The sequence below is a fragment of the Meriones unguiculatus genome, chromosome 2 (assembly GCF_030254825.1).
Source record: "Meriones unguiculatus strain TT.TT164.6M chromosome 2, Bangor_MerUng_6.1, whole genome shotgun sequence".
NCBI classification, from domain to species: Eukaryota; Metazoa; Chordata; class Mammalia; order Rodentia; family Muridae; genus Meriones; species Meriones unguiculatus.
The window spans coordinates 70,270,457-70,297,392 of NC_083350.1; the positions used below are offsets into that span (position 1 = coordinate 70,270,457).

The 26,936-nt window shown below is 40.2% G+C and overlaps 1 pseudogene; it reads left to right on the forward strand.

Annotated features, from left to right (window-relative positions):
- Positions 1-25,449, forward strand: part of LOC110566522 (ribonuclease H2 subunit B-like) — a 128,059-nt pseudogene extending 102,610 nt beyond the window's left edge.
- The last annotated feature ends 1,487 nt before the right edge of the window (positions 25,450-26,936 follow it).

Below are 26,936 nucleotides of genomic sequence, written 5' to 3' on the forward strand. Positions count from 1 at the left end.
AAGAAAAAATATTCATTGTTAGCCAGATAGAGCCAAGTAATTGTGGTAATGATACTTGCTTTTTTGCCCAATGCCGGAATGCTAGTGAATTTAGGTATGCCCTGGTTACTCGCATTCCTCTCTGGGTGCCTGTGCTCGTTGATGCCCCTCACGCTATGACTCTCTTCAGACAGAAAAGGGATCTTGGAATTAAAGCCACCATTGTTACTGCCATCTCATTGGCGGCTGTTGGAGCTGCCACCGCGGCATTAGCCATGAGTCATACTATGCAGACTGCTCAGACCCTAAATAATCTTTTAGCCAATGTAGCTCATGCTTTAGATGTACAAAAGGAATTAATGCTCAACTAAAAGGAGGCTTGATGGTGTTCAATCAGAGGATTGACCTCGTGCAGGAGCAAATTGATACCCTATGGCAAATCGCTCAACTTAGCTGTCAATGGAAGTATGCTGGACTTTGTGTCACTAGCATACAATGTGAGAATTTTTCCCATGCTGCAAATCTGTCTAAACAATTGTCTAGCTATATTTTAGGCAATTGGACTGAAGAATTCGATACTATGATGGAGCAGCTGAGAGTGGCCATTGTTACGGCAAATTCTACCAGAGTGGACGCAGGACTAGCCACAGGATTATCATTATGGATTGCTGCAGCCATGAATCATCTGAAGGAATGGGCAGGCATGGGAGCGTTAGCAGGCCTTCTGGTGTTGGTCTCCTTGGTTTGCCTGTGGTGTATATGCAAGATTAGAGTCTCACAACAGCGTAATGCAGCCATGATCATTCAGGCCTTTACAGCCATTGAAGCAGGACAGTCTCCCCAAGCATGGCTGGCTATCATAAAAAGCTAAAATGTTATGCTCAGGATGCGAAGCTAAGCACTGCACTAAGGGTCAGCCGCTTTGGACCCAGAGAAGAGCATGTCTGATTGCATGCGGGTTGATGCCCCAGGTCCCGCCTCTGAGAAAAAAGTATCGGAAGGGTCTGATGCTCTTTGGGTGGATGACACCTAAATGAACATCGGTACAAAGTCCCAATTTATTTCTAATATCAGAGATCAGACCTCTACTCTTGCCTGATGCGTCTAAAACAAAAAGGGGGAACTGTAGAGAGCTGCGGAATGCTGCGCCTTAAAGATGGAGCTGGTTTCTGCCTTCCACCTTCCCGATGGTGAGTGCTCTCTGTCACGAACAATTCCACATTTGGCTAAGGCTGAGGATCTGGCTTGCTTCCTTGTATGTGGACCTATCTGCATTGCCCACGTGGCACACCTGGGTTGGCTACCCAGAGGCTATTTAAGCTGTGGGCTGGCTTTACCCAGGGTCAGATGATTGTTCAAGGTTCCTGAATAAACTGCATTGAAAAAAAAAAAAAAGAAATGCTCATCCTCATTAGCCATCAGGGAAATGCAAATCAAAACGACCCTGAGATATCACCTTACACCCATCAGAATGGCCAAGATGAAAAACTCAAGCGATAACACATGCTGGAGAGGTTGTGGAGAAAGGGGAACCCTCCTCCACTGCTGGTGGGAATGTAAACTGGTACAACCACTCTGGAAAGCTATCTGGCGCTTTCTAAGACAAATAGGAATAGTGCTTCCTCCAGACCCAGCTATACCACTGCTAGGTATATACCCAAAGTTTGTTCAAGTACACAAAAAGGACACTTACTCAACCATGTTTATAGCAGCTCTATTTGTAATAGCCAGAACCTGGAAACAACCCAGATGTCCATCAACGGTGGAATGGGTACAGAAATTGTGGTATTTTTATACAATGGAATACTACTCAGCAATCAAAAAGGAGGAAATCATGAAATTTGCAGGCAAATGGTGGGATCTAGCTGTGGGCTGGCTTTCCCCAGGGTCAGAAGATTGTTCAAGGTTCTTGAATAAACTGCATTGAGAAGAACAAAAAACAAAAACAAAAACAAACAAACAAAAAAAAAAGACACGAGAATTTTAAAAGTAGATGATGGAGAGAGGAAAGGAGAGAAAAGCAGTTAGAAAGAAAGGAATGGATAGAGGGAGGAAAGATAATGAAAGTGTGTTAGGTGGCTGATGAAGTCACTGCCACAGGAATTCCAAACCAATGTAACTTAATAGTAGTAGAAGCTTCAAGAATTTTCCAAGTAGAATTACTGGTTCCAAAAAGATAATCAACAATTTTAAAGAAACACATGGTTCTATTTTTTTAGAGAGGAGTATATAAAAATATATAAAAACCTGGTCTTCAAGCATCCAAATTTTACCTTCATCATCCATATATCCGAAATGTTTAAAAGATACGTCTCTTATGTACCACAAGGAAACTAACGACATTTTAAGCTGGATGAGCATGTGGCACCAAAATGAATGAACAAGGAGTCCTAAACTCAGCTTTCAGCAGAAGAGAAACCTTTTCCAATTCAGCAACTGAAACTTATTTCAAACTGAGCCTCAGCCACAGTGACAGCATGAAACATGACGGGGGCGGAGAACCCAGAAACAGTGGTGTGAGCCCCATTTGTTTCCAAGGAATGATCAGGAGCCACATGCCTCTTGGAGCCTTCTTAATTGATGGAGGGCTTCAAATGGCTTCACACAGGGCCCTGCCATGGAGAGGTAAACAGTGCCTGTCCTTCTCCACAAGTTTCTTCTCTACAGGAGGAAAGTCATCTGCCACTGCGGAGAGAAAGGTTCATGGTGGGTAAAGCTGGTCCCACATACATAAGAGAGCTAGAGATGGGGTTACAGTATGTGCTGACAACCAAAAGCTAGGGAAAGGTCCTCAATCAATCCGATTGTACAGAGACATTGATCCAGAGTCCTGGAGCTTCAGAAGAAATGGTGGCAAAGATTTCCCAGTAATTCCTGATATAACCTTAGACTAATAAAAATCCAAGTTGACAGGTAAAAAAGAAGAAGCTTGGATATAATCAAACCGTTGACCGTGTCTTCAGCAGCAGCGTGTTCCCAGCTACATCTGACGCAACTGGAGGACAGCAGAAGAATCTGGACGCTGGGGTTTGGAATTTTAAACAACATATGATACATAAGGGAGGCACCAGGACCTTCCTTTAACTGAGCAAAACCAGCATCATTGTGAAAGTGACTGACCAAGGAAGATGAAGAAAATTTAAAACAAAAATTTACTGCACGCAAGTTTAAAAGCTATGGGGCAAATCACTGTAAAGTCGTGTAATAATTTTTAAAGAGTTTAAAATCTATTTAGACTTGGCAATCAGAGTAGGCCTCCTCTTCTCTGAAAAGAAGAGGGGGATGGAGGGAGAAGGCGCAAGAGCGGGACTAGGAGGAGAGGAGGGAGGGGGCTAGGTTCACGCTGTAAAGGGAAGAAAAAAAGAAAGAAAGAAAGAGAGAGAGAGAGAGAGAGAGAGAAAGAAAGAAAGAAAGAAAGAAAGAAGATCATTAAGCGATATTATTTTATTACTGATACACACATTTCAATGTTCCTTGTCCTCAAAAAAAAAAAAGAAACGAAGCCAAAAGAAATTTGATTTTCATTTTGATTATGTCCAATGAACAGTGACTTCTTTTCACTAATTACAAATATCAAAGGCTTCATCTTCTTATTCTATCTACATGCCAACATTTCTTTCTTTATTCTGTGGTGTTGCCCCTTTCTAAATGGCTTTGGGCATTGGCAGTTTCTGAGAGAGAAGACTGACTCTTTTCTGAAGCTATGTCCACTGATAGGATACCCATACTCCAGTGCAGGGCCCAATGCCCATTCTCATAGAGACAGCACTAACTGGACATGGTAACTCATAAAACTAATTTTTAAAACGAGACATGAAGTTGCCCAGTGCCATGTTATAGGGAGAGCTGAAGCAGTGACATAGAGAGATAAGTACACTAATATTTCAGTATAGACATGCAAAAACTCTCGATTAAAAAATAAAGATAATAAAATAGATATAATATCTAAAACTCCTCCTCCATTGAATTTCCCTTAGATGTTGTTCCTCTGTACAAAATTCTATTCTGAATTTGTATATCACTCTCCTCAGTTAAGACATGGGTTTTTCATTGTTTGTTTCTATGGCAAAATTACATGAGCAAAAAGCAACCTTAAAATGAATGTCTTAGATTGTGGTCATTCTTGTTTTGTGTTAGTTTGAAATAAGAATATTTTATCAGCATCTGCTGTGCATCAAAAAAGGTGAAATACATAAACACCTATAATATATCTTTTTTTGTACCATGCCAAGTTATAAAAATATGTTCAACTGTGCCAAAAAGGCAGATTACACTGCCAGTGCTAACAAAGCTCTCTGTGGCTCATGCAACCCAGCATGGCTTTCTCACTCTGACCTTCCCGAACCCAATGATAGATCCTTTGCCAGGTGAACTCCAGGTTATACTTTTCCAACAAGAAGCGCTTATAAGACATTTGAAAGCAAAAAGGAGAAAGCAGAATTCGTATCACCGCACTTACGTCTATGCGCAGGTTAGAGGTTTTGCAGTGACCTCTGGATGTTTCTCTATAAAAATACTTTGGTTCTACAGACAGCATGGCCAGTGGGGAAAGTTTTCTGTGGCTTTGGGGATTTCCTAGCCCTCTCTAAGCTGTTTCTGGCTCTGTATCTCCTCCCTTTAGCTTAGGTGGGGTATTCTCACATCTAGGAAAGTACCAAACAGCTTGTACTAAGTTCCCTCTGAACTATATCTGAAATAGCTTAAATCATGGTGTTCTTCTATTAAGCAATCTGAAACAGTGGTCAACACTGAAAGTGAGCCCAAGAAACAGATTTTGAAATCAAGGATTTATAATAGCTTATCTGCCTTGTAAAATTTAGAGATTAAATAATATTAATGCCAGTTAAGAATGAGTTGTTTGTGATCTGTACTACAGAAAAGGTATGCTAAGGTATTAAGTTTTCAATTCAGTGCATAAATGAAGAGTCTAATAAAAGACAAGGATTTGGAAGACAACATCTGTAGATCATGCAGAGATTCTGTGGTGGCTCTCTGTTTACACTGAACCACTCTTTAAACAAATACCAAAGAGTTGGGGTCTTAAATTTTCAACTCTAGGCATCATCTGAAATGAAGAGTTCATGAAATCTGTCATATTCTTGATGATAAAAAAATTCTTGCAGGGACAATGTATTTGAACAGTTAGCTCCACTCGTATAGTATACTGCAGAATTATAAAGCACATTGAAGCCATGATCTTGTTCAGTATCTTAGATGAAAAGTTAAGACTCAGTCTGTAAACCACATAGATTTTTGGAAGGATCTCAGTGGTTTTGAGCCTTCAGTTTTTCCTATACTGTACAGAAAACACTACACCTGAAGCATTTACCTTACGAGGAGTTCCCGCTGTCCACAGAATGTACCTATCACCTCGCTGTACCAGACTCAAAACTAGAGTAAGACACAGAAAGATAAATATGAAGTTTCAGTTGGGGGAGTTAAGTCACACAGAAAGAATTGGAAGTCCCTGGTAATGTGTGTGGTCAGAAACTCAGGAAATAATTCTATAAACAAATTTTCACAATTTTCACAGACCAAGTCGAAGAGATTATATTAAGCAGAATTCATTCATACTATTGTACTTCTTACACATTACATATTTAAGGTATTTGATGTCCAAGAATTCAATCATAGGCTGGGCACTTCTAATCCCAGGAGAGACAGAGGCAGGTGGATCACTGAGTTAGAGGTCAGCTTGGTCTACAGACAGGGTTCCAAGATAGCCAGGGCTGCACAGAAATACCATGTCTCAACCCTGACCCACAAAAGAATACAATCATGACTTACCAGGAGAGTGGGTCAATGAACTCAAAATGGACTCAATAGTCGCCAAGGTTGAAAATAATTGAAGTGCCAGACATCTGTGATACAATGTCACTGGAGATAGCCAAAGGAAGATTTAATGTTGATATACTAAGTACACCTGGACCTTCATCCCATCACCATTGTCACCAGAAAATACCCAAAAGTCAACTTTTCATCAAAGTGTTAAGTCATACATTGCTGAGGACAAGAGTGATTGCAGGAAGTAACTCCACTAAAATGTGTTTCTGAAATCCATTAGGGGTAATATGATCCTGAAGAGTGACAAAGGCCAAGTGACTGGAGGAAACATGAAGGCCTAAGACAAAATGTACATAATTCCCAAGTCAGGAAGCAGCTGTGGCTAAGCGCAAAGTGACTAAAGTACAGAGACACTGGATTGGCTATTACAGCATGATGTCCACTGGACTAGCTGCATACCAGCTACTTGATGTTCATAACTTCATACATTAGAGGTACAATTTGAAAAATGGCAGCCTTTCATCTAATCCCCAGACTCAGATCCCCAGAAATGAAGAGAATACCAGATTCTGTCACCCCCTCTTTTTTTTTTGCCAAAGTAGTAAAATGTAAATATCCCCAGCAGTTCCTCTAAAGGTTCTATAAGCAACAAAGCTACTGGAGTTTTATAAAGTGAGGCAACTTCTTCTATTTCTGAAGGCATAGTGGACAAAAGACCCTGATGATGATATAAATACCAACATTGATGTTTTGACCATTTACAATTTAGAAAAGGATGATTCTTAACCTTTTGAATTAATTCCCCTTGCCAAATAGTAAATTAAATTGGGGACGGCATAGATTCATTCCACCAAGGAAGAATGGATAACAGATATAGGAAGGATTATATATAATAGGATTCCAATCATGTCCACAATTTACTATGTGACCATGGCCAAAAATAAATGGCCTTGGAGAAAGACAAAGAATTACTGCAAACATAATCAGGAAATAATTCCAATTGCAGCTGCTGTTCCAGATGTGCTCGCTCCCTTTTCAAACTAAATTAACATACCACTGAGAACTGTTGCACAGCTATTGATCAAGAAAATATCTTTTCTGTATGTTATGAGAAAAACAAACACAGCCAAGGGACTTGGTTTTCCCTAACACGGACAGGAGTGCATCTTTTCTTCACCTAAGGACCAGGTCAACAACATGCCTTTCTGCTGTGATCTTATGTGCACAGCTTGACCACTTAGCCTTCGTGAGAAACATTTTACAGGCCTCTTCCCTAAGTGATGAAATGGTTGCATTTTTCAAGGTGTAAGATGGTTTATGTGAGCATAAACCTGCGAGGTTGACCCCAAAATACTTGACTCTTTGGTATGAAGAAAATACAGTAGTGAGATGGGATTTTTGAAATATAAGGTTCTGGGGAAATAAGATAAGACAAAGTGAGCTAAATTCCTCTGCTTTTTTTAAAAAAAATCAATTTTCCATTTTCTTTTCTAAGCTTAATAGAGAAAAATTCCAAGGAGGTCTCTGTACTTGGGGGAAAGTTGTGTCCAAAAAAATCTCAGTAGAAAGGGCAGGAGTTAGGTATGAGGTAGAAGACAGGCTCTCAGCAGACCAGCAAACCTGGTGAAGAGAACCTCAACTATTGTGACGTCTGATGCAGATAGGAAGACTGAGTTTTTATTACTTCCTGTTAACAGACTTCATCCATGTCTTCCTTGATTTGAAATTTTTTCCATAATCAGACAAAACATAATAGTAAATTTAAGGGGTTTTTTGTTTGTTTGTTTAGTTTAATGTCCCATAAAAGAGCTAGAACATTACCCAGAACATACTAAAAGTGCTCTGTAGGGGAAAGGCAATGACAAATCACATAGATTACAGCTCTTTTGGAAATGCCTATGGAGTGTTTGGTCTGCATTTAGGAGGAACTGAGAGCAGTAAGGAATGCTGAGTACACAGGGGTAACAACCTGAAGTCAGGAAGCAAAATCCATGCTCTAGAACTAAGAAGAAGAGTAGATGCATCAAACCCTTAGATACATGTGTCCTGAGAAAGCCGTTGGCTCTCCATTGGTTACTTGCAGTGAAGACTTATTCCAGAAAATGGCTGGCTTTGAGACACTGAGGTAGTGGAGAGTGGGGAACGTACAGCCATTCATTTCAGCTAAATCTCATGAATGTGTGCTCAGCTTTGCGAGAGTTATAAACTATTGGCATAGATCTTGTCAATAGAGGGAAAACGCAACAAGCAAAGATTCACAGTCTAATTCTCAGGACCAAACCAGAACAGAATTAAAGAGGCAAACTCTACAAGATGCCTCAGTGCAAATGTCACTCTATTGGAGAGTAGCCAGAATCCCACCTATGAAAGGTATTTGCTGTACAGGAAGCTCCTAGGAGAGTTATGAATGGGGCAGAGTCTGCTCAAGCGAAGCCCAGATGGAGAACTCAGACCCTGGGAGCAGTGTTGTGAAGCACACAGATGTGCTAGATTCTCGTAGCTCTCAAAAGGGCTGTCTACTCAGACACACTCCTAGTTTTCCGATATTCAGGGAGGGGCGGGGTAAGTCACAGACTCCTGGCTTACAGAAACCTCTTCTTTTCACCTAGTTTTAGAGGCAAGATATTGCGCAGTGAAGCCTCACTATGAGAACAGAAACACCCTTTCTGGATGCTCACCTACCAGGAGTCCTACATTTATATTTAAATTAAAATGTGATATTTGCATTAGATACCCTCTTCCACAGGAATAAAATTTGGTTCTACAAATGGCAGACTCCTCATTTCTCTAATAACCGGTATGAACTCAGCTCTCAAGCTCTGTTTTCTGGTAATACTATTTTTTGTTTGGTTGGTTTTCTTGGAAATCAAAGTTTTCCATACTCAGAAAACCAGTAATCCCTTAATTCTTTGGTGTGTAAAATCAGTCCCTTTTTCAGTAACTTCTTAGACTCACAGAGCATGTACCTTCTACTTCCATTTCTCTCCAGAATGGTCTACTTTGAGTAGACAGATATATGAAGTTGGGGTCAAAAGCACATTTCACAGTTCAGCCTATAACAAAGCTTTTAATATTAAAGTCTCCAGAAAAGAACAGTATCATGTAGGAACGTTCCAGAAATTCACTTTTCTTGCCCCAGTATGGACCTACTACTGACTTAGCAACTCTGAGGCTGGGAATCTAGTTTAATAAAGTCACGGTATGGCTGTGATAGCATTGAAAAGGGCTGGTCTGAAGCCAGCAGTAGCATTGTCCCACTTAGGTCAATGACAAGAAGTACTATCATTACTGAGTAGCTTCCACAGAGTTTACAGCCAGGACTGAAATGTCTTCTTCTGCTCAGTGGCCACCTGGCCACCACACATCCTCCACCTGAGCACTGTCTGAGTTTCCCTTCTCTCTGCCTGTTTCAGAACTGACAATTCTGTAGGATGATCCTCTGTCTTGAGATCATGGGTTCTGTCCCAAACACAGAATTCTAGAACCAAAAATGTGCTTTTTTTTCCTCCTGAATTCATCATGATGAGCGATGTTTCCATCATCTTCACTTATCAGAAACTGACAGCAGATGTGGGCAGATGGATGGTCCAGCTTGCCCTTGAAAATTGCTTATTCTTCTCTCCTCTCTGTTTCATTTATCCCAGATGTTATTTTGTTTTAGTTTGGTGTCTTTATTTTTGTCTGTGCCTAAAGAATATATTTAGCTGCATAAAACTTATACATACCAATTTTGAAAGAACCCTTGTCTGTTCTCTCTTTGTTCAGGTGTGTGTGTATGTGTGTGTGTTTGTGTGTGTGCACGTGCTTGCATATCTATGTGCCAATGCATATATCCATAGTGCTTGCTCCTGGAGAGACCAGGGAAAAACTCTTATGAGTCTCTTTCCCTTCCCCTTTGTTGAGAAAACATCACTGTTGATGCATTTTCTATGCTGGCTACTCCAGTGTAGCTGGCCAACAACATTGTAGCCATTCTGCTGTCTCTGCTTCCCATCTTGCTTTTTCAAGAGCTTGAAATTTATAAGAATTCCACTTCATCTCTTCATCTGGCATTTTATAAAGTGTTTTTAATGGAAGGGGGAGGGGACATGAAGGCAGGACTGGAAGGAGGGTCCTGGGGTCCGGCTGAAAAGTGATTAAATAGATTATAAAATTGCTTTTACATTTATTTACTTAATTTATTCATGTACTTATGTATGTGTGTATTTATTTAGTGTAGACCTCATGACATTTTGTACACATGGAAGTCACAGAACATCTTTTGGGAGACAGTTCTTTCTTTCCACTATGTGGGTTCCAGAGGTCCGTCCCCCAGATTGGCAGCAAATACTATTTGCTGGACCATTAATCCCTGACCCAAAGGACCACTCTGCTGTATCCAAATTATTTTCTTCTCTATCATCCACTCTTGTCTTAGGAGCCTTAATTTACATGACAATTGGCTAAGTTTTGATAGCTGTTTTATATCTCAGAAGCCTGTCACTGATAGTCTTTGTATTCTTTCCTTAACTTTCCTTAGGACTTCAGATGGACTAGAGCAGTGCTTCTCAATCTGTGAGTCATGACCCCTTTGGGGAGACAAATGACCCTGTCACATGTGTTGCATATCAGATATCCTGCTTATTTACATTAAAATGCATATCAGTAGAAAAATTACAATTATGAAGCAACCACAAAACAAATGTATGATTTGGGGTCACCACAACATGAAGAACTGTGTTACAGGGTCACAGCATCAGGAAGGTTGAGAACCATAGCATTAAAGGAAGAAGCATAAGGATGTGTGAGAAAGAATGCATATTAGTTAAAACATTAAAATAGATGCCAGAGAGATGACTCAGCTATTAGGAGAACCAGCGACTCCTCCAGGGGCCCTGAAGTCTTTTCCCAGCATATACATGGCAGCTTACAACCCCTGTAACTCCAGTTCCGGGAGCTCAATGCCCTCTTCTGGCCTGCATGGACACCCTCACACAAGTGACATATATTCACACACACACACACACACACACACACACACACACACACTAAAAACAAGTCCCCAAAACAGAAACTTCAAAGTATTGTCTTTTCTAGTGGTGCTTTCTGCATTCAGTCTTCTCCCAATCCTAAACTAGTTCTCAGACTAGACTTTTTAACTTAAAACTATCTTCTTTTCCAATTTATATTATGTTTTTATATGTATGAGCTTTTTGCCCACATGAGCACACGTATTCAGTGCCTGTCAAGGCCACAGACAGGCATTAAATCCCCTGAAACTGGAGTTACATATGATTGTGAACCACAATGTCAGTGTTGGGGTTTGAACTCTTGTCCTCCGAGCAGAAAGTGTTCTTAATCACTGAAGCATCTCTCCAGTCTTGATAATTATCTCTCTCTTTCCCTCTCTCTCCCTCTTTAGTTCTTTGAATATTTTTCTTTTTAACTTCATTCATAGATCATTCTTTACTATAAAATGTACATGTTGAAGCAAATTAAAGTGCTTGGGAAATGAATTTAAAATCCCCCTGTCATACTTTTGCTTCTTGGATGACTATCACTGTTAAGCTCCTACCTGCTTCAGGGCATGGTTGCCATACCCTGCCCTCTACATAGAGGCAGCCCTTCACTGTATAATCAGACATCTTGGTTCATGTCCTATCTTCCACTTACTCACTTCCTATCCTCTGTCTCCCTTCCCTCCCACCAGGGTGCACTCCCCTTCCCCTCCCCCTTCCTCATTGCTCCAAATAACCTGCCCTTTTAATAGTTTTAATCTGGCTTGGATTGGCTAATTTCATCCCTCGGTGGAGATAAGCCATCACTTTGGTGCTGAAACCCAGGAAAGGTTGGGTCCCCAAACTGGGTGGCCTGGGTTTTCCTTGGCCACATGGAGATCACTTTTCCTCTCTCTGAGGAAAAAGTTGCCTGGGGCAACTTTAGATATGGTAAGTGCTCTGTCCCCCAACTGCTTCCAGGAGGCACCAACTGCCTCTTCTGGGGTTCACAGCCCCTCTTCCCCCCAACTCCTCTGTGAAGACATGGCCATGAGAGAGAGCAAGTCTGTCCTGAACAAAGCCAGGCCTTTGTTCTGAAGTTATCTCACATTTCAGAGACTTCTATTCATGGATTAACCTCACCAAACCTACCTATTCCAGAATATTGAATTGGGACACCACTTGCATAATCTTGGGATTCTGGCAAAGGCTGGGAAAATGGATCCTTTGGGGTCTAAAACTGATCCCCTGACACCTCTTGAGTTTCTGCAGAAATTTTCCAAACTATCTGTCCAAGTTTTGGGGGGAAGCATGCTTTCACCCCTCCCCCTCTTCCACTTCCTGAGTCTGCACACTCAATTACAGGTTCTTCCTTATACCCCACACATATGCAAGGTCTCAGCAGATGGAGACAGTGGCTGATTCAGGTGGTGTGGCATCAGTGATCAAGTTTTAAATTTCCAGCTGTGGGCAGCTTAAAACTCATGGCTGATCACCATGTTGGCTTTGGGACATAGGGGGTGGAGCCATGGCTTTGTGGCCACCTTTTAAGCTTTTGCTGTTCAGTCTGTAATGCTGCATTGTGATAGGATCAGCAGGATCTCCTGTCTATGAACTGTATCCATGATTGAAAGTTTTGCTTTGACATTAATTAATTCAGAAATATATTTACTGTCATGCAAAAATAAAAACAAAAACAGAAACTGATTAAGCTTTACCTAGTGTCTTGTTTTCTGTTTCCAAAGGTTACGCCTAGAATAGGTTATATACAATCAAAGTTTGTTTGGCTCAGCTATACTTAGTATACCATGGTCCTCAAACCTGTCAGAAAATCTTCAGAATAGTACATTTAAATGCTTACTAGAAAAGCTTAATGTGACGGAGACCCCAGCTTCTAGTGGTGACCCCAGCACCTCCAAGAAGATCTTGACACAATGACAGATGGCTCTACCTGGCTACTGTGATACTGAGCACATCTTCCCCAACTGGTCCGCTGCTAAGGCCCTGCCTGAACTGTGGACAAACACTATGGACACCTGGAGAGTTGACCGCCCCATTTTGCTTAAACAAAATAAGGTTGGTTGTTCTCCCAATTCCTCCTAGACAGGAGACGCCTTTCAGATTTCCTGGTCTCAGCACCTGAAGACTGATGCTGAGATGCTGCCCTAGGACTTGTGCCCACGAGAGCCACCTGCACCACAGGAACCAAGTGGGAAGGCTGTCGGGATAATGAGTAAGCCTTCTGTCATATTAATAAATACATAGTCTGCTTGGATTGTGCTTCCTGCAGTAATTTATCCTTCTCAGGTTTCCAGTGGGTTTGAAGATCAGAAATCAAGGCTTTACCTGCCCTCTCAAAAAATATACAGTGTATGTAAGGTATGAGCTTCTGATAAAATGTTTGAGGGTCTGAGAAGGTGTTTTAAGGTTGATGATAAGAAAGTAAATTCAGGTATCTAAAAACTCTTCACCCCACTATGCTACTGTTTTTGTGTTAAGACTTCTCAGAGCTTTAACATTAATCAGATATTAAATTGTCTTCCAAGGCAATGTGTCTCTTTTTATAAAATTAAAAAGATTCTTGTAAGCTTCAAAAGATCCACTGGAATCCACAGGTCATGTGCCGGATAAGTACTGCCAATCAACTTCCTGTTTCCCAGCCTGCCTATTCCTGAGGGTGGAATTCCTGGTTTGGGGGCTCCCCTCCCCCAAAAACCAAGACCATGGACCTAAAAGTTAAACTCCATAACTTTATCTTCTGCCCCTAACATATATATGTTCAAGCATCCTGCTTCCTCAAGAGCTGCATCCAGAACTCAGGTGCTCCAGCCTCAACCTCACAGACCGCATCAGTTGGACCTGCAGTTTCCTAGCCATCTATGGTTTCTCAGATCCTGGATAGCAAATAGAAGAGCCTGCACTTGGGACTTGGCCAACATTCCAGCTTTCTGTCCCACTCCCCAAAATCAACACCCCCAGTGTCAGCCGGAAGTAGCAGAAAAGATTCTTCACTCATTATCCATTTATTATCAACAAAAGGCTGGGATGTTAAAGCCCCTACCTGCTACAGGGCATGGCTGCCATACTCTTCCCTCTACCTAGGGGCAGGACTTTTCTCCCAGAGGCCATTCAGTATATAACCAGACATCTTTTTTCCACCCTTTCTCCTCTCCCCAGTTCCTGCCCTCGCTTCCCTTCCCTCACCCCTCCCTCGATGCTTCAAATAAACCAGCCCTTTTTATGCTTTTGATCTGGCTTGGATTGGCTTATTTCATCTGCAGGGATAACCCACCTTTGAGCTTATCACCTACTACCATCCTATTCAGCCTAGCATATATCTAAGAGGTTCATGTTCTATTATAGAATTATAATGCATACATTAAAATTAGTATAATATATACATTATCTATTATAGAATTATAATATATACATATAGAGAGACATTCCTAGGAATGTTTCTCAGTAATTTCCTCTTTGTGGGTCAAGTTCTGTATATTCTTGCTTTGCTTTTACATCACACAAGGAATATATATATATATACATATATATATATATATATGTATATATTTATATATTTAAGCAACAGTGACCCTGGGGGCCATACATTTCTGCACCAGCAGGAGTTCTGCCTTTTCCCCAGAACCACTTCTCACCATATCCATAGTTACTATTGTTCAGTTTTAATCTCTTCTACTAAAGTTCAACAATCATTGAATAGTCAGTGACACCTTTTATTCATTGAGATTTTTATCCACAATTGACTTAAGACTATGAAAACATTTTCAATGTCATTTGTAGAATCAACATTTCCTCTGTTTTTATAGTGCAAATGTTCTGATGTGACCCAGGATGTGTTCTAGTTGTTAGGATTTCACACAGATGGAAGAGTGAGGCTTCTTTTAAGAATTGACTGTAAAACTTTGGATTCAATTAAACAGTCATATCTAAATTTAGAGTAACTATTCATTTATACATTGGTATAATATAATGTTTATCTAAAAGAATTTTCATTAACTGTGATCATGAAGCTGTGATGACAGTTCTTATTTTCATTTCTAATCTTTTAGATTTCAGATTTCCTTGCACCGTGGAATTCTGTAATGGGGTGGAAAAGCAATAATAATACTTAAAAATCCCTTCCAGCAGACTTAAGTCTGATGTCTATTGGGCCGGGTGCTCTTTATGATGACAAAATCGTTTCCACCTGTTGCACAAGGCGTTATATTTTCCCGTAAGGATGTCCTGGCTGCACTGTGCCACTGCCTCTCAATGCACTTCTGTTGGGGGACTGTGCAGGACAGTGGTGCTTCATGCCTTCTTTGTAGTTCCCTGGACTCCTTCTGAAACTGTCTTTTTCTCACTCTCTCTCCATCCTGGCAGCCTTTCAGTCTGGAGAAAGATCCACTTGTTCAAAATTACCCATATAGCCATGCGTCGCCTTAGTTATAGAGAAAGGATCTCTGTTAAAAGCGAAGAACTCCATGACAGCCACGCAGTGGCCTCTCAGAGGGCCTCCTGGAAAGGCAAAGACTAGCTAACACTCTCTTATAATAGAAATGATAAGATGAAATCCTGACAAGAGAGGCTTAAAAAGTCTAAAATAAGATTATTTGGTAGCCTAAACTTTACACTGCTTTTACCACTTCGATTCAGTGTCACAGTGAAACCATTCTTAAGAGTGAATGTAGTTTTTTTTTAGTCTATATTCGGTAATTCTGAAAAAAGAATCAAGGTATGTTTAAGGTATGTAAAAGACATTCCCTATGGAAAAGGTATTATGAGTCTATGTTTAATTTGCAATACTTTTTTACATCCAAATAATGAGGCTTTTGAGTAACAGAGCTATTACAATTAACTCAATTGTTGAGGAAGGTAATTCTTCTTAGGTGTGTGTTCATATTTTTAAATATTTCTAAGTGTCCAAGATTTTTGTCATCATTGTAGCACTACAGTAAAGAACACCTGCCTATATCTAAATCTCTACTTATGAAACTATGAATAATAATTTCTTTGATATATATTAAGGCCATAACAGCATATAATTAATATTGTGACAAGAACTTTTGAATAAATTTGTTCTTTTTGTTTGGAAAACCAAAAGCATAATTACAATTCTTTTATGTCACAGGAAACCATTTCATTAGCTAAAATTGCTGTCTGCAGTGAGAGTGGCCTCTGACCCCAAAGCTTTTGTATTTATTTAGTCTTTCAGCTTCAAGGATAAAGAAAAAGAAAAACACAGAAGTACTCGCTTAAATTGAAAAGTAGCAGCCAACATAGTAGATTCATTCGTTCCAGAAAAATAATTTTTAATGATGTTAATTATAATTCCATTTTACATACAAGTTTACTTATTAGATCCTAGACTAGTGGGATGACTCAAATGTTTTTCTGTATAATGTAAATGTATTTCCCTATTCCTTAAGTATAAAGTTATTAAATTTAAGTTATTCATAGATTTTAAAAATACAGACAATATATTAATAGCAGTAAATGGAAATACAAAAGCACAAAAGTAGACCGTTTGGAGACTATAGAATTTTATATTATAACTACTTAAACCTTTGAGATGTCAATAAAAGCAAACAGACAGCAGGCCGGGCCAAGGAAAAGCTGTCCTCATCCTCTGCCAGCTAGAAAGAGCTGGGGTGTGGTTTGCTCCGATTTGTTCAGGAAGAGAGTTATCATAGTATGCAAACTGCAGTGGCAGAGGGGACAGTAAGGGTTCCAACACAGAGCCCCTATCCCTGACACTCAACACTTGATCTTAGCCAAAAGGCCGAGAAGGGATTCCTTGACACTCCAAACTCCCTCTACACCACTGTCACCTTTACAGCATTGGCCACAGCTTCTGAGGAAATGAGACAGGCATGTCCTGTGGAGGAGGAATTTACCAGGAGCCGGTAGAACAGGAGCCTTCCAGAGAAAGAAGAGAATGGGGTGCTAATGTGACAATTCTATGAGCTTTTAATTGGGAAATTAGCATGCAGTTCAGGCTTCAAAGGCAAATCCTTGCAGGCCCTCTAAAAGCGCAACTCTGCTAAATGTATGCAGCAATGTCTCATTTCACCCCAAATGTTTAGCATCCTGTGAAAAGCTGTTGATCAAAGGTCTAGAATTATTTTTAAATCAGAAAAGAGCAAAACATTTGAGTTCAGTATGTTCCCGAAAGAAAAGTGTACCCAAAAACCATGACGCCTCCCAGCCCCTTTCCATCTTTCCCCTCTCTGACGATGAACACATATTGGAGGCAAAACAGCGATGAAAATAATTAGCCTGGTGATCACTTCTCTATTTCTATATTCTTAAAAGGCAAATCAAATCTTTTTTTTATCATATTAGAGTCTGAAATTTATCATTATTTTCCAACTAAATTCAAGGGGTCACAGTTCTCTGTTTAATCTATTGAAGTCATGCTTATCACCATGAGGCCTCCTTTAACTGCAGAGATTTTATGAGCAAAGACTGCATGGGGAGACTAATATTATTCCCTAAGGACCCCCGGCAGTTTTGCCATACCAGTCTCTGCTCCTTTATGAAGCATTTGTCCTCTGGGCAGCACAGCTACACAGCACAATGTTCCAGATGTCATACTGAAGAGTAAAATCCTTTGTGGCGATTTTTTACTCATCTGTAAACTGTTTATTTCTGGAAGGGACTTGGGCCGACATCACTTGGTACAGATGCGTGGCTTTGACCACCGGGGACACAAAAAAACCTGGTGGTCAAGGAGTTTGGTGCAGAGTGGGCTCCTGGCTGTCCTGAAACTTGCAGGTCTCTTGCTTTACACGATTATCTGATTACTGCACTTTAAATTTATCCAGCACCTCTCATACGCTCCCTTTGATCTAGGTACTACCCACAGGCTGTAAGCTTATGCTGATGGGAGGCGAGTCAAACTCCAGCAGAACAGATAGCAGGATGCCACGGGCCCCGTGAGACCATAGACCCTGGACCTTATGTGGGCTCCTAATCTGACAGGACTGGTGCTTTAGTGATTGGCGGTGGAGACAGAGCCCTTCTGAGCCCATATCCCACAGAAAGGCCATGCAAGCACAAAGCAAAGGTGGCATCCGCTGAGAACTCTTTCTGATTTTGAGCCAGAATTCATGCCTGAGAGTGCTACTACCATAACGCCAGAGCTCAATAGCCAGATCTGTGAAAAAAGTAGCTTTGGAGCTGGGCGCAGGGGCACAGGTCTGTAAGTCCAGCTCCTCAGAACACCGAGTCAGGGGGGCTGAGATGTTAAGACTTGACTAGGCAATTTAGAATGGCATTCTCTCAAAAATAATGGAAGAGGGTCTTGAGATCTGGTCAGTGGCACAGGGCTTACCTAGCATGTGGACTGAAAAATTCCCAACGCTCAACACAAACACAGAAAAAAAAATAATCTAACTACAACTACTATTAAATTATCCCAAGTACAAAATCATAAAAATACTAATGTGTTGAAAAATAGTAAGTATGGAGATAAACTGGTCTTAAAATATATACACATTGTTAAAGATTGGAAGGGAGAAAGAACAAAAGAACCAATAAAAGAAAGAAAAGAACAAAGGAAGGAAGGTAGGAAAGAAGGGAGGATGGAAGGATGGCAGAACCATTCACCACCTTATTAAGCTGCACAAGGACTGCCAATTGAACCCAGAGCTCACTGATGCGTGTAGTCTAGCTTGCCCTGTTTGCTCAAGGGGTCCCTTCTCTCTACTTCCCCCATGATGGAACTGCAGCCAGGCCACAGTCTCAGCCAGCATTTCTAGGGGATCCTGGGCACTGAGCTCATGTCTTCCGGCTTCTAGAGCAAATGTCTTATCCTCTGAACTGCATTGCCAGCCCACAATTTAGTACTTCTAAGAGAACTCTAAATAAAAATGAGAACAGATGTGGCACCTTACACAAATGAACTGAAAGGAGTTATTACATAGTGACAAAAATCACAAATGGTAAAAGTAATAATGATACACAGTATCTAAAGCAAAATAACTTTTGAAAAACAGTTATTAAATCATATGGAATAACATTTAAAACACCTTTTTATTTATATCTATTTCCCATCTATCATCTACACATTTTAGTGAACTAAAAGAAGTGGCTAATGAAACTATCAAATATAGCATGAAATTTCAAATGATAAACAAATACAATAATACTTTTAAGAGTATGTCAAGTAGAAAATTTTGTCAAAGTGATCTGTTAAAGGAAAAGTTGCCAATATCTTTAAGTTAATATGCATTTTTAATAGAGGGTAAAGTCTTAGATATAGAACTTAACATTACATAAGAAAACATCAGATGGGTGTTATTTTACAAATCTAGAAGAAAAGAGTATTATATAATTTCTTAGCACATAAAATTACTAAGTCAATTAAGAAAAGCAAATCATTGTAATTTTTGAAAAACACATTGAGCAAAATTCACATCATAATCACTGGAGTCATCAACTAGCACTATGCTGTTACCGTGATTAGCAGTCACAAAAGGGAATGAAGGAAAGAGGGAGAGAGACAGACAGAGATAATACAAAGAGGGAGAGAAGGAGAGAGAGCTGAGAAAGACTCATAAAGCTTGTGGTGAGGGAGGAGCTGGAGGAGCTGGGGAGGGAGATGAATATGATTAAGTTACAGTGCATAAAATGCTCAAAAATTAATACAGTTTTGAAAATTGTCAAAATCGTGTATTTCAAACGATAAACTCCAGGAAAGGATACTAAGTCTGGAAAATGCAGTAATTAAATCAAACATGGTTATGCTTCATCCGGTGGTCTCAGAACTAAGAGAGAAAAATGAAGAGGTGAGGACAGTGACAATTTGTTTCAACTGCAAAGAACATCGAAAAAAATGAAGAATGTTAATCTATAGGAAACATATGACAATTATTCTATTTATTATAGTGAAAAAAACATGAAGAACAGTGGTCTGCCTATGTACAGGTAATCCCAGGTGTGGAAATACAATCATATAAATAATTGTTTTAATCTGTATTATCAAAAATATAAAGTCCCAAGTAACATTTTTTCATATAAATACCTTAATGTATCTTGATTTATCAATGAAATCTCCAATATGTATAAAGCACTTATATGTAAAATAATATTTCATACATTTCAATTTTTACCAAATTAGTTTTTTTGTTCTTTAACAGTGATTCTAACAAAAACCGAATGTGATTTGAGGCGTCTTAACAAAATAATATTAAATGTTTGGTGGGGAGAGAATGGGTGAGAATCACAGAGAACTTCTGAATAATAATAATAATAATAATAATAATAATAATAATAATAATTAGATGTTTTTGCACCTGCCAACTACATTGCAAAGCTATAACAAATAAATAGCAAATACAATACAACCCTATTAATGGAGAAAAAAAAAGGCATCTTAAAATAGACTCTAAGATATGACAACACTCCAAATAGCTAGGTAAGATTAGAATTCTTCTGTGAATAGCCTTTGTGCACTGTGTTAATAATTAGTGATGGTGTCATATAATTGACTTAATTTTCACTTTCTCATCATCTCATCCAATAATCTGCAACTAACTGTGGCCCTGCAAGAGGGAAACCTCTCTTGATTTTGGGAATATTTTTAACTAACACACATTAGCTTTTCTAAACTGATGGGCATGCTCCAAACAACTTTTTCAGTATGGTTTAATATTAACCTGTTGGCATCCATTTAAAACCCCTTTATTTTGGATAAGCAACAGTTACCAGTGTCTTATAGATCTAGGCTGCGATATCCTAGGTGAACAGTAGGTGTCGCCCTCCACACTACTCAGTACATGCTCAAGGCATCGTTTGTCCAGGCCTAGGTTTTCTGAGTTGGGTACAAAAGAAGTCAAATAAAATAAATGTTCCCTTTTTAAAGGAATGTACTTTAAGCAGTCACATTTAGAAGAATGTTATCCTCCTATTTTTTCCAGTTGCACAATTTTAATATGTTATTCATATGTTTGAGTATAGAATAAAACATTTATTTCAGTCTATGTCAGTCTTGTCATTTTGAACTTGACAATAAACACAATGTTATTCAAGGGACCATTATGTCTGTTGACTAATTAAGATACCATATTTTGTAATTGTAGCTTTCCATGAAATTCATGAATTCCTATGAAGTCCATGACCCAATGCCTCACGTAAGTAAGTAAACTAAAATCCTTAATTTGCCTCAAACATGGTTTTAGGAGCCAATGGAAAACCATCAAGGCTAGGTAGGGTCTAGTGTCCTTTAGTTGTTTTTCTTCCCTATGTATTCACATGGAGCCAGACATCAGTTTCTAGCATGGGTCTTATCATAGCAAAGAAACTATGGTGTGAATAGAACAAATAATTACCAGTCTGAATGTGTCTTTAACACATAGTTGAGAACCGGCCTGGTGAAAGCCTCTCTGTAGGCATACCCAAAGAAAAAAATGAGCCCTTCTATTTAGTTAGATTAGGAAGGGCCCTGGGGACACTCTGAAGAGCCCTGCTTCACCCCCATTAAAATCAACCCTCCTCTTTGGCAGAGACTATCCAAGAAGCTGCTCCTTCCTGTATACATGTTTTTCTCTTATCCTGGTTTGTTTTTCAGGGGACCTTTTGGTATTCTGTGATGATAGATGCCACAGAAACATTTGGGTGTTTTTGGACTAATTGGATAGCTTCGGTTTCCAGAGCTGTCAGCTTCTCAATTTTTACAAGTGGTAAACTCAAGTGAAATGAAATTTCTAAAATTAAAAGCGAACCCTTGCAAGACATAAAAACTAGACCACGAGGAGCTGTGACAAGTTTGAAGAGTTAGTCCCTAACTATGAGCACCTCCTAATGGCTGCTTCAAAGAGCAGTTCTCCACCCCTCCCCACAGGCAGCTGACAGTGAGGCAAAGCTTCCTCAGAAAAGCCATCAGTATCTTTTTGTACTTTCCTCCCTTGCACTCCCTTCTCACATTTTTCTTGCTTGTTTTTTAAGATACTGTAATATGACTCAGCATAAATAGACATTTTCTTTCCTGTTCCCATCACAGAGCATGAATATTCTCTTAGCTCTGGTTAAAGGGGACAGGAAAACACGTACTGGTGCAGACTGAAGCCAAATCTTGGTATTTCAAAATGAAAGTAACAGACTGGAAAAAAAAAACAGTAACTAGATATAACATGTCATTTTCATGTTCAAAAATTTGAAAGCAAGATTAAGAATTTGGCAGGCCTTGGTGAAGCTGGTCTGCACTCTCCGTGATGGAAGATCTAGACGAGCCTGGGAAACTCAGGGAGGCCTCCTCTCAATATAAAAGCTTGAATGAGGTCTGAAAATCTGAGTAAAGGGGAGAGTGGTAGTCCTGCCTGTGCACGACCTTAGGCTGAGTCTCACAGAGAAGAGTTTAACGTGTGGGAAAATAACAGCCACGCTCTTAATTATTTAGGGTACCCACGTTCATCACAGTAAGGACTATTAAGGTCTGATATTTCAAATGTTCACCTTGAAAAGGTATAAGACAGGAAATATATGACTTTCCCCGTGTTGATAATCCAGCCCTAGCATATTGACTCCAGCAGTTGCTGTTGGGAGTGTAAGCAGCAGACCTCACAGTGCTGAGGGAGCCCTGCAAGCTTGCAGTGCTCAGGTGACTGGGTTGATGGTGAAACAAACATAGCCTTTCCACAGGAGACTACCTTTAAGACTTTAGCCTGAGGCATGGGTTAGATTTCTTAGGTTCGTCTGACCAACCTGAAAGATTTCCTCCTCAGTCAGTCCTGAGGATGCTTTTTCTCCCAAGCGGAAACGGTCAGCACTCGCAATTTCTTCAGCAGTATCAGAGCATCGAGTTTATAAATCCCACTGAAGCCATGGGCTATCTCTGCTGTAGGTGGTACCACCGTGTTTCCTTCCTCATAATCCCAACAGCTGCTCTGAGGCCTGCCTGTCCTCTGGCGAAGTGTAAAAGAGACAAAATTACAATATCGGTCTCAGAGTTGGTTCTTAATCTCCGCTAAGTATGTCAGTTTGGGCATACACTTAAAAAAAACAAACAAAACAAACAAACAAACAAAAAAAAAACCCACACAAAACACAAACAAATCAAACCCAGAAGAATCTCTTCTTAGGAAAACCTGTTTTAGCCAGCTGGAGTGGCACATGTCTTTAACCCCCGCACTTGGGAGGCAGAGGCAGGCAGAAGATCAATGTGACTCTGAGGCCAACCTGGTCTATAGATCAAGTTCCAAGACAGCCAGGGCTACATAGAGGAACAAAACAAAACAAAACAAAAACAAAATTTTAGTACAAGCTAAAACTGCATTTTTCTCTATTATAAGCAACTTATAAGTATCCAGATTATCATTGTAGGGAAAAACTGGATGTCTGTCAGACAGGTCTTAAAACTGATTGGAATCTAATGTCTAGTGAAATGTTGACTAATTTGTATGTGTCTATAAAATGGATCTGAATAGCAGAGTCCCAACATCTTAACTCCAAGCATGGAATTGTCATGCAGATAAAATCTTACGTGTAGTGATGCTGTGAGAATAACAAGACAATAAAATTCAACTTCATAAGGCTCTGAATGAAAAAGGTTTATCGTAAGTGAAAATGGAGAACAATTAATTATTTAATTGTGACTTTTAACATCAACAGCGTTAATGGGAGTATAGTTGGGAAAATGTACAGTAAGAACACCTGCAGACACCTATGCATCCATTTAAACTCTCCTTGTGCTGCAGTTTCTTCTCAGCTGGAACACTTCCTTCGGAGGAGAGACACTTACTGGCCTCATTATCTCACGAGTCACATGAGCCCTTTCTTGCTCGTCTACCAACAGTCGACAACTCTTCAGGAACAGGTGAATCCTCCGGGTAGGAGACACCCACAACTGACACAAGCCATCCCAATGGTGCTGCTGTAGGGAGTCATTTCACAGGTAACCTGGGGCCACTTTTGAGACGCAGCTTCTCAAATCATCCTGCCTCTTACAAGTTAGCTCTCACTCATGGTTCTCCTGTGAGCAATCTCGGTAAACTCATTTCACAGACAAATTCCTTCTGTGGCCTGCCATTGTGTCCTTTGGAGTAAATGGAAAGAGGATCCCCTGAAGAAGACACATAACAGCTCCCCCAATAAATGATTCCTAGGGCATGCAAACATGCAAAGTACAACAGAAGAACAGAAACCTGAAGATCATCACACCAATGCTTTAGTCACTAAGTATTTTTTTCCATTGTTCTGTGGATTTCAGGTTTAGATTACTAATACTCTAAGTTTTCATTTCCTACTGTATTTTGGAAACATAATTCTCTTCATGTTATGTAGACAAGTCCTCTCCTCAGGACTGACTTAGTTAGAATGAACTCAAGCAGAACACGTTAAGGTGAACGTACCTCCGTAGATTGCTTCAACATAGCTAATATTGTGAAAATGGTTTTCACCACCATTACGCTATGTTGAAAGAAAAAGGCATTTAGGATTCTTTCGAAACGACGAACACTCTACAGACTAAAACAATGATTTCTGGAGAAGGCTATCTGCAGTGATGACACTATATGTTTTATATCCTGAAAAATGGCGCTGCTCTTCATTAGCTTTCGGCAGGGGGTTCCCATGAGACTCCTGTGCTAAAGGACAATAGAGATTATGCCTTCAACAAGAGCCTCCGGTAAGGCTGCTAAGTGTCTGATCCAGGGATTGGGGTATGTGACAACCCTCACACAGGGAAAACTGTCAGTGGTCAACTTGCCTCCAAAACTTTGCACAGGGATTCTTTCTTTGATCATGGAGTAATTCACTGTGACAGACATAAGGAAGGCCAAGCCATTAGCGGAGTTTCATGAGGCTTGAGTCTGAGCTGAGGAACTTCGTCCTGTAGTACAGTACAGAGCCAGCCCCGGACAGAGTGCCAGGGACCTTGAAGTGCAGACTGACATCTTCTTCACCATGAGAACACGAGATGCCAAGAAAACTCGAGAAAACCCGACTTGTAGGCTCAGGACTCATTATCCCAGTGAACCGAGGCAGATGCTGGCTTATTGAACTCTGGGGTAGTAAGTGGGATCCTGCCCACATCTCACCAAAAATGCCGTTAATTTTAAAGATTTATTTATTTTGACCTTATGAGTATTTGGCTGTGCGTGTGTCTGTTCACCATGTGCATGCCTGGTCCCCACAGAGGTCGGAAGAGGGCAGTTCTATCAGATGATATGAAGGTGGAGTAGCAGATAGTTATGAGCTCCATGTGGGTGCTGGGACTTGAACATGGATTCTTTGGCCAGCAGCCAGTGCTGTAAGCTGATGAGCCATCACTCTAGCCCCAAGAGAGCCTTGAACATAAAATACTACAAACAGTGTGAGGAAAACATTGTCTAGGACAGTAACGTAAAGCAGGAGGCAAAAAAAAAAAAAAAAAAAAAAAAAAAAAACAAAACTCTTCTGAATAATATAAAGACTCAAGAAGCTCCTACATTAATAATACACAAGCAATTTCTATAAAGGAAACCATGACTGAGCCACCAAAGATTCTTGGAAATAAAGACCATCCGCATATCTACAGTAAAAATCCTGAAAGGCTGAGTGGAAGGATTCTCCAGAAAGCTATTTTTGAAAGAGAAGGCAAGAGGTGGGGATGAGAGATAATAAAATTAAGCATCAATAATTTATAAATCTCTAACAGAAGAGAATCCAAAAGAGAGAGATATATTAAGAAGCCAACTTATAACTGCTTGTGTTTGTGTCCACTTTCAGGTGAAGAAACAACAGGATCAGATGCACTTATGAAATATCAGTGGGAGAGTGTTGGAAGCTTGAGTAGGGAGCTATGACTTGCTTAAGTCATAGTTTTGGATCAGAGAATAGCATATTGCATGCACAGCAGCAGGCATCTGGTGAGGGACTTCCTTTCTGTTCGTGACTTGCTCTTATCAAGCAATGTGCAAATTCTGGGAAAGGACAGACTGAAATACCCCAATTGCATGTCTAGTGACCCTGTACTTTGGACCATTTATCAGTTCTGAAAGGCTTCCCCATGCTGCTGTCCAAATTCCATGTCCTATTTTCCTTTCTGACTCACTCTCAAAAACTGGGCAAATATTTTCTGAGCAGTGACTAAGATAAGGAATTTACCAGCGTCCTGAAGTTTGGCTGTGGGTATCATGAATCCCTTCTGCTTTGGAGAGCACCATCAAGAACTTTTGTCCTTGAAGGGCAGTTGTACCCTTGGGCCCTTGACTCTGCCCCTCCCTTTCATTTCATTGATGAATGGCATGAACGTCCTAAACGCCCAAAAGCCTCTTCTGTAAGCTGAATCTTTGCCTGTTCGCAAGATTCTCTAAAAAGATTTATATTTCATCTAGCTTTAATAAATTAACTTTCAATGCAAACATGTTTATTATTGGCTGTCAAAACAAGTTTAAAAATGAGAATATTCCCATTACGTGCAAACATTTTATGAGAAAACAAACAAACAAAAAAAAAGAAACAATAACAGAACTCCCAGAAAGATGATGTTTCTCTGTGATAACCACTCAACACCTGAGCTGCTATATAAAGAACGGATCACATGGCATGAATTCTACATTCTGTGATTAAGAGATTATCAGAAAGTATCAGAGAGAGAGAGAGTATGAAGAGAGACTCAGAGACAGACAGACAGAGACGGAGAGACACAGAGACAGAGACAATACTAGAGCATAGAGGACAGGGAGGACAGAGGTTCACAGTGGGGAATCTTCTCCAATTACAATCATTTTTTTAAAATCTTTCCAAACCAGCATACACCATTTTAAACATCATTACGACACTTTTTCACAGAATGTATTTTCTGGTTCTTCCATCCTCCCTCTGCCGCACCCCCAGCTGCATCTGCTCTCCTTCCATACTTTCAGTCGCTTTCGTGTCCTGTGTGTCCTTTTGCACAATCTCCATCCACCTTATTTTTTGAGACATGGTCTCTCACTTAACCTGAAGCTTCCTGATTTGGGCTAGACTGGCTGGCTGGCAATCCATCCTCCTGCCAGGATCTACCTGTTTCTGTTCCCTAGTGCTGATGTGGGTCACCATGCCTGGCTTTTACCGGAGAGCTGGAGTTTCAAACTCAGGTCCCCTTGCTTATATAGGAATTGTTTTATCTTCTGGGCCATTTCACCAGGTCCCCCTCTTTTCTTCCACAGCTACCATTTTAAAAGAAACCCCAGACTCTCCCTACCCGGGTTGTGCTGCAAGAGAAAGAAGAATCCT